The 9,462-nt window shown below is 41.7% G+C and overlaps 1 pseudogene; it reads left to right on the plus strand.

Moving 5' to 3' along the window:
- Positions 1–3,368, plus strand: part of LOC102849607 — a 52,403-nt pseudogene extending 49,035 nt beyond the window's left edge.
- The last annotated feature ends 6,094 nt before the right edge of the window (positions 3,369–9,462 follow it).

Consider the following 9,462-nt stretch of genomic DNA (forward strand, 5'->3'; position numbering starts at 1 on the left):
GGAGGATAGAAGGAGAATTGATGCTTTTGAGCTTTGGTATTGGAGAAGAGTGCTGAAGGTGCCATGGACTGCTAAGAGAACAAACAGATTCATCCTGGAGAGGGTTAAACCAGGCTGCTCCTTGGAGGCAAGGATTCTGAGGCTTCGCCTGACATACTTTGGTCATGTTGTGAGGAAGGACCGGTCTTTGGAGAGGGACATCATGCTTGGGAGGGTGGAGGGCAGACGCAGGGGGGGAGGCCCTCTGGGAGATGGATTGATTCAGTGACTGGGGCAATCAGGATGAGTGTGTCGGAGACAACGAGATTGGCACAGGACAGAGCAGAGTTTAGAGCTGTTGTACATAGGGTCGCTATGAGTCGCAAGCGACTCGATGGCACATAACAACATAACAACAACAGCAACCTTGAGAATAATTTGAGAGAAGACTCTTCCAAACAAAACATGAGACATTTGCTGCAGAAGGTCAAGAACTGTAGTCTTCAATATAGATTGAAGTCCTACATCAAGAAAACAAAGATTCTCATCACTTGGCCAATTGGCATCTTCATGATAGATGGTAAAGAGATTGAGATTGTTAGTAACTTCAACTTGCTTGGCTACACAATCAACACTCTTGGCACCAGCAGTCAGGAAATAAAAGAAATTTAAAAAAAAAACCAAACAAACAAAACTAATTACATTGGGAAAGTCTGCTGTCAGGGACCTCTCTAGAGTACTGGTGAGCAATTATCAGTCTGGAGACCAAGGTGTGCCTGATCCAGGCCATGATCTTTGCAATTACTTGCTATGTATCCAAGAGCTGGGCAATGACTAAGGATGATAGAAGAAGGATAGATGCCTTTGAGCTGTGGTGCTGGAGAAGAGTGTTGAACACAGCATGGACTGCCAGAACAAACAGGTCTGTCCTAGAGAGGATGAAACCAGGCTACTCACTGGAGGATAGCATTTTGTGTTTGGGTTTTTTTTAGTTCATTTTTTTTGTGTGTGTGAGTGTACCGTCAAATCAGATCTGACTGGTACAGGAGGAGATTGCCCCTCCTTCCCCGGCAGAGCATCTGGTGGATTTGAACCGTACACCTCTGGGATTGTAATTGCAGCTCCTTGCCACTAGGCCACCAGAGCTCCCCTAGGAGGCTAGCATTTTGAAGCTCTGTCTCACATACTTTGGGCACATGGCCAGGAGGAATATGGAGCAGGATATCCTACTTGGAAGAGTGGAGAGACAGCACAGGAGAGAAAGATCTAGGATGAGATGGATGGATGTCAGTGACTGGAGAAATGATATTAAATCTGTTGGAGATGATGAGATTGGTCCAGGATAGGGCAGGATTCAGAGGTAATATACATAGGGTCCCTGTGAGTCAGAGGCAACTCAATGACACATAATAACAACACAACATGCTCTCTATGAGAAACCTGAGAAAAACCTCCAAATCAAACAACACACAAAACAACCTAATAAGAACTAAGTCTTTATACATAAAAATGAATGCTTTCAAATCAAGTACACTTGAACCTGAAATAAGAGAAACTCATTGTTGTTATTACATAAATTGAGTCAGAACCAACTCCTAACTGACCTTGACCCTCGTGGGTTTTCAGGGGCTGTAATTTGCACTGGGGGAGATTGTTCCTCTTCCTCCCAAGATTAACAAAATAACTTAAAAGATAATGTTGACTGTGCTGCCCACTGTGTCCTCCTCCTCCTCCTCCTTTTGGCAGATCTCAGTCCATGCACCCAGCCAATCCTGTGGTGGCTGATCACCCACAACTTGTGGTTCCTAAAGCTGCAGCAGTGGCCCTGCAAACAGGGCACTGAGCCCAAGCTGCACTCCCTCTTTGACTAGGACCAGGAGTGCTTCAAAGCTTCAGCTTGACCCTCAACACCAACCATGGGCAGATTCTGCTGGATTACTCCAACAACCTGCTAACAGAGGATGTGATGCAGATGCTGGTGGACCTGGCCAGGTCCAGGGGCATGGAGGCTGGCTCAACTTCACTGAGGACTGAGCAGTGCTGTACATGGCCCTGCAGAAGTGGAGGAACATGCCCATCATGGAGGACAAAGAGGATGTGGCACCCAAAGTCAACAGGATGCTGGATAAGATGAAGTCTTTCTGCTGGTGTGTCTGAAGGGGTGACTGGAAGGTGAACACAGGCAAGCCCATTATGGATGTGATCAATATACAAATTGGGGCTCTGACATGAGACCCCTCATGGTGACTGAAGCCCTCAACTCGTACTCTGCAGATAGTCCCTGAGTCTGGTTTGTCTCCAATATTGATGGAACCCACATTGCTAAAACCCTGGACTCGCTGAGTCCTGAGTCCTCTCTGTTCATCATTGCTTCCAAGACCTTTATGACCCAGGAGACCATCTCTAATGCAAAGACAGTGAAGGAGTGATTCCTCATGTCAGCAAAGGACCCTTCTGCAGTAGTGAAGCACTTTTTGCCCTGTCTGCCAACACAACCAAAATAAAAAGTGAAGGAGTTTGGAATTGACCCTCAAAACATGTTTGAGTTCTGGAATTGGGTAGAAGGATGGTACTCGCTGTGGTCAGCCACCAGACTCTCCATTGCCTGAACATAGGCTTTCACAATTTTGAGTAGCTGCTGTCAGGGTTCACACTGAGTAGACCGGCACTTCCGCATTGCATCCCTGGAGAACAATGCCCCTGTCCTGCTGGCTCTGTTGCGGATCTGGTACATCAACTGCATCTGTGTGAGACTCAGGTTATGCTGCCCTATGACCAGTACCTTCACCAAATTGCTGCCTACTTTCAGTCAGCTAATATGGAATCAAATGGGAAGTATATTACCAAGTTCGGCGCCTATGTGGAACACCAGATGGGCCCCATCATGAGCCAGGAACCAATGGCCAGCATGCCTTCTACCAGCTTATCCACCAAGGACCAGGATGATACCTTCTGACTTCCTCATCCTGGTCCAGATCCAGCACCCTAAATTAAATGGGTTACATCACAAGATCCTCTGGCCAACTTCTTAGCACAGACTGAGGCCTTGATGAAGGGGAAGAACAAAAGACGAGGCTCAGAAGGAGCTCCAGATGACCAGAGTCTGGAGAAGTTGGAAAACTGCTGCTGCAGAAGGTCTTTGAAGGAAATCATCCAACCAATTCCATTCTGTTCACTAAGCTTATGCATTTATTCATAGAGCCTTGATTGCCATGTATAAGCATAAGATCTTTATTCAGGAACATCAAAAGCTTTGACCAGTGGAGAGTGAGCTGGGCAAGTAGCTGGGTAAGAAAAATGAACCTGAACTTGAGGGCACCAACCCAGTGACCTCTCATGAGTCTTCAACCAATGGGCTGATCACCATCACACAACAACAGAAAGTGTGAGTCCAGAAGCCAGTAAACTCACGCTCATCACCAAACCCCCCTTGTGACTGGTCCTTTTTGTCCTTACCTGCATTGCATGGTTCCACTCCACCTTGCCCAGAGCACCTTTGAGTTGTGGGCTTGGACCAAGAGGCCCTCAGGGGAAGCTACTCTGGGTTGGCTACACCCTCTCTTTCAGTGCCCACCAGCCTCTCTGTGTTGTAATTTACTGAAATGTTTCAGTGAAACATTTTTCAAACCCACGTTCACACTGTTCACATCTCAAGCAAAAAAAGAAAAGCACCACAAAGAAAAAATATTGTTGTAGAAATATATTCAATGCAGTATCTGCCAATTCAACATGCAACAATTCAACTCAATATTAAAGTAAATACCAACTAAGTTTAAAATAGGGTAACTAATGAGGCAAAGGTGAGCTCTGGTGATATAGTGTGTAGAGAGCTATGTTGATAACCTAAAGGCTTAGACTCTCTGCTTGTTCAAATCCATCAGTGGCACCACGGAAGAGAGATGGGCAGTGGATTTCTGGGTGAGTCTGAACCTCAGAGACCCCAGGGGAAGCTCCTGGTTAAGTTCCAACATGGCGGCAATAGGTGAATGAGTGAATGAGGTAAAGGTAATATTACTGGGAAACTATAATTTGGTGGTCTAGTGGCAAGAAGCTGTGCTGCAATCTCAGAGGCTCATGGGTCGAGGCCACCAGCTGCTCCACAGGAAAAAGATGAACAATCTCCTCCTGTGTGATTAACTGCCTCTGAAAACCTGCCAGAAGATTAGTTATGTTGATTCCAACTCTAAGATCTACAACCACAACAACGGAATATTTTCATATAAAAGAATGTGACCAATTCTCTAACAAACATACCAACTCCAACTGTGATAAAATACCTAGTTTCCTTATGAGGGGGAAAAAATCACAGTGGGAGGTCATACAGTTCTAAAGTTTGATTTTTATTTTAGTTCTTTCTTCATAGTTTATAGACTTCTAAACATCTATATTTATCTATATATCTGTACTTGGCACATTTCACCTATTTAAGGAAATTTCAGATCAGCTCAAGATACACAGAAAGGTCCTGTAAAATAAAGACTATCTGCATATTCTTCATCTTGTTGTTGTTGTTACATGCCATCAAGTCACTTGCGACTCATAATGAACCTACAACAGCCCTGACACCTGCTCTATCCTGTGTCACTTTTACTGTTTCTGACACACCTACCCTCGTTACTCCAGTCACTGAATCAATCCATCTCATTTCTGGTCTCTCTCTCTTTCTTCATCCTTCTACCCTTTCAAGAATGATGTCCCTTTCCAAAGACTGGTCTTTACTTGCAACATACCCAAAGCATGTCAGATCCTCAGAATCCTTGCCTCCAAGGAGCGGCCTGGCTTCACCCTCTCTAGGATGAACCTGTTTGTTCTTCTGGCAGTCCATGGTTTATTCAACTCACTTCTCTAGATTTTAAAAAACATTAATATAACATTTTCTAAAATATCTAGTAACCAGGTAAATGTTAATTTAATTATGAACATGTTAATCTATGTAATGGCTAAACTTGAATTATTCACTAATATGCATGCTCATTAACAATGAGACTAAAAAAATCCACTTATCTCCACTTACAGTAGAATTATGACTCATGTTAAAAATTAAACTATGATCCTAATTCACTCATACATGAACTCTGAAAGGTAAATTTTTAATTTTGCTTTACTTCCCCATCTAAACCAAATCCAACTTCTCTGTGTGTGAGTGTGCATGTGCATGGACATATATTTTTCTACATATCTTCGATGGCTATACATTTTCATCATTTAAAGGCAGGAGTTTGCCAGCATCATCTGGAAGCAAATTTAATAAATGATTCTGAAGCACAACCCAGTTTTTAGTTAAAAAGTCAACTATGGTTCTTACGAGTTATTTTCTGAGGTTTGAAAATTGGTTCTGGACACAATTTCAAAAGATGAGTCCTGAAAAACGCAAGGAAGTGTTTCCTCAACACTGAAATGGGTGTATTTAGTGCACGATTTTGTGATCTTTTTGAAGACCCGAGAAAGGAGGTACTCTGAAAGTTTGGTATTTGTCAATGATTTTGAATGTGCAAATTATTTCTGCTCTCTCCGCTCTCCACCAAAACATAGGTTAATATTCCCAGAGACAAAAATTTGTCTTGTCTGAATGGTTAGAAGTGGTTGTTTCCCCCACAAAGCTTACTTTCATCAACTTTCTTCTGTTAGGAAACTCATGGTGAATCCACACGTGTCAGAACAGATGTGGGTACCAGTGGGCTCTTGATGGCTATGGTCTTTTGGAAGTAAACAGGCCACAAGAACTTACCTTCCTCTGAGGTGCCTCTGAATCAGCAGCCTGGCAGTCAGTCACCCAGGGATTACAGGGCCAGGGGCAGCTGTTTTGTTTTTCCACAGGTGCTAGCCTGCTAATATCTACTCTCAGGTCCCTAAGACTTTTGATTGCTCCCTGTACCCAGGCTCCCAAATTGCCATTTTCTTTTATCTCTGAATCTAAACTACCTATCCAGTAGGTTTGTCTTTTTTTTTTTTTCTCTCTCTCTCTCTAGCTATATTCCTAGAGCCCAGAACCATGCTGGATGCCTAGTTATTGTGGTGCACTGTTGAGTTGGAAACCACTCATAGCTGACCCTTTCTCCAATGGGTTTTCAGAGGCAGTTTAATCTCACACGAAATTGCCCATTTTTCTCCTGAAGAGAAGCTGGTGGATTTGAATCACCTGGTTTTGGGATCACAGCCATCTCTTTACCACTTGGCCACCAGAGCTCCCTTGATGTCTAGTAGGCAAGGATAAACTCTAAATTTGTTGGGAGGAAAGGAATCCATTTTACTTTCTTAATTTACACTTATTTGTGATTGGCCAGGAATATTTTATTTCTCCTTAAGATATTTGGATATGTAAAAAGGAAACACAAATTAAAAATTATTCTCATTGAGAAAATGGCAATAATGAAACAAAGGATAACAAACTTTCCAGGATACTAAAAGATGGAGTGGGGATAGGTGTAGTTGGAGCTTTGATTTACATAGAAGGAGAATTGATGCCTTTGAGCTGTGGTGCTGGAGAAGAGTATTGAATGTACCATGGACTTCTAAGAAAACAAACAGGTTCATCCTCAAGAGGGTTAAACCAGGCTGCTCCTTGCAGGCAAGGATTCTGAGGCTTCATCTGACATACTATGGACATGTTGCAAGGAGGGACCAGTCCTTGGAGAGGGACATCTTGCTTGGGAGGGTGGAGGGACAGCACAGGAGGAGAAGACCCTCTAGGAGGTGAATTGATTCAGTGACTGGGGTAATTGGGATGGGTTTGTCAGAGACAGTGAGATTGGCACAGGACAGAGCAGGGTTTAGGGCCATTGTACATAGGGTCGCTATGAGTCGCAAGCGACTTGATGGCACATAACAACAGAGGTAACTAGACTATCTCCTCCGATGTGACTGACTGTTTCTGAAAACAAACTGGAGTGTCTGCTATGGGTTAGTTCCAACTAGATAGCACACAACAAGAAGTAACTTGAGGGAGCTCTGGTGGCCTAGTGGTAAGAAGCTGTGCTGTAATCCTAAAGGTATGTGGATCAAATCCAAGCTGTTATGTGGGAGAAGGCTGGACAATCTCCTTCCGTGTGATTTATTGCCTCTGAAGACCCATTGCAGGGTTAAGACAGGGGTCAGTTTCAGCTCCGTGGCACATAATACAACAGAAGTAACTACAAGTTTGAACCCGGGGGTTTCCTCTTTCAAGGCTGCTTAAAGTCCTGGGCTGAATAACTTCTAAGAGATCAGAGACTTGACAGAAGGCTCTCAGGATAGTGATAGAGACACTAGGAAGGGAGACTAAGTTAGAAAGTTCTGCAAGTTTGCTTTTGTACAAGCAATGCTATTTCTGGTATATTTCAAAGATGTTTCATTATTTTAGTTCAATACACAGTCACTCAGGACATTGATTAGAAGTTAACAGTAATGTGCTTTCACTAAATGGAGACGTTAACTTTCCAACTCATAAACTGTCTTGAAATAAATGCATATCTAATAGTAAGTTGGAGTATACTGAAAAGAGAAATAATTATTCTCATCTTTCATGCTATATTATTACTTAATGTGTTCTCACATAATCAGATACACATGGTTTGTTTTTAGACATTTTGCTCTGTCTTCAATATCTGCTATTCTGGACATCTCTATATCTGCCTTCTATATAGAAACATGTTGTTGTTGTTATGTGCCGTCGAGTCGTTTGCAACTCATAGCGACTCTATGTACAACAGCCCTAATATAGATTACAAATATATATGCATATATGCGAATACATGAATTTGTAAGTAAAAATGTACACCAAAGTGGTCCCCATGCGCTTTTATATACAGATATAAAGTTAATAGCAGCTAAGAATTCTGATTCTTGGTTTATAGTTGATTTTAAAATTTTCTAACTTTCCAGTGTTGGAATTCTTTCTGCAGTATGGATCATCTTTGTGAAGAGTATTTATAAATTCCTTGATGAAAATAATTATTTCTCACCACAAGATAGAGGTAAATAATCCAATCGAAAAATAGGCACAGGATATGAACAGACACTTCACTGAAGAAGACATTCAGATGGCTAAGAAGCACATCAAGAAATGTTCAAAATCCCTAGCTCTAAGAGAGATGCAAATCAAAACAACTATGAGATAATCATCTCACCCCAGTCAGAATAGCAAAATTTAACAGAACAGCAACTAACAAATGCTGGTGAGGTTATGGAGAAACTGGAACCCTTATTCACTGTTGGTGGGAGTGTACAATGGTGCAATCACTGTGGAAGGCAGTGTGGCGCTTTCTCATCAACTTGCAAATAGAGATACCATTTGACCCAGCAATTCCACTACTGGGAATACACCCTAAAGAGACCATAACTGACATCCAAGCAGATATATGCACACCCATGCTTATTGCGGCTTTGTTCACAATAGCAAGGTGTTGGAAACAACCTAAGTGCCCATCAACAAACGAAAAGCTGTGGTATAGTCACACAATGGAATACTACACTGCACTGAAAAAGAAGGAACTCATACAATATTATTCAAAATGGAGGACATTATGCTGAGTGAAGTATCTCAGTCACAAAAGGACAAATACTGCATGGTGGCACTGTTGTAAAACAGGAGTGACATCGGGGTTGGGGGAGACTGAGAAAGAGGGATTCAATAATGTATACCGCATTGAAACAGATGAGGGAGGAAACTGTTTAAAAGGGATATGTGATTAGGTATTTTTGTCATGACAGGAGTCCACAGCGAAGGCTGCATAGTGGAGTGGACCTGGGGGAGGGATTGTAAAACAATGAAAGAATTTTTCTTTTACTTTTCCTGTGGGGGAGGGGAGAGTTGGGAGGGGAGAAAAGTGCAACAATGGAAATCCAAAGTTTGTAAATTTTCATTGAAATGAATAATAATAAAAAAGACATTTAAAAATAAAAAAAAATTATTTCTTTTAAAACAGCCTTCAAATACATGATGCACTGGAACAAAAACTAGTACGCTTTACTAAAGAGCAATAAAAAGTTAACAAATATTTCAAATTTATTACTATCAGGAAAAGAAATGTTTTAGTAAGTCCAGTATAATCATACTTAGTTATGGAATGGTTGTATTAATTTGACAATTTTCATCACTTATTTGTTCAAATATTGTGACTGCAGGCTTCCCACTGTACATAGCACAATCACCCAACAGTGAAGGAAGAGCAAAGTGTATTTGGTTACTTTGGCCATTTTCTCAGTTTACTCTCGTATCCCATCCAGAACTGTCTCCAGTTGCTTTACTTTCCCTTCTTGATTTGAAAGTAAATACAGTCTTCAACACAGCAAAATCACATCAATATTTACAATGTTTACGGTTTTAAACAAATTAGTGTTGCTTAGAGCTTTGCACATAGGAAATAGGGAATGCAAATCTTCCTAGAGGAAAGTTAGTAAAAGAAAAATAATTCTCACGTTTAATATTATTTTGTTTTGTGAAGAGAAAAAAAAACAACCCAAATTTGTCCATTTAAGGCTAGAAGAGTGTGTGTGTGTGTGTGT

The sequence above is a fragment of the Elephantulus edwardii genome, unplaced genomic scaffold (assembly GCF_000299155.1).
Source record: "Elephantulus edwardii isolate Elephantulus edwardi_28Jun2011 unplaced genomic scaffold, EleEdw1.0 scaffold00372, whole genome shotgun sequence".
NCBI lineage: Eukaryota > Metazoa > Chordata > Mammalia > Macroscelidea > Macroscelididae > Elephantulus > Elephantulus edwardii.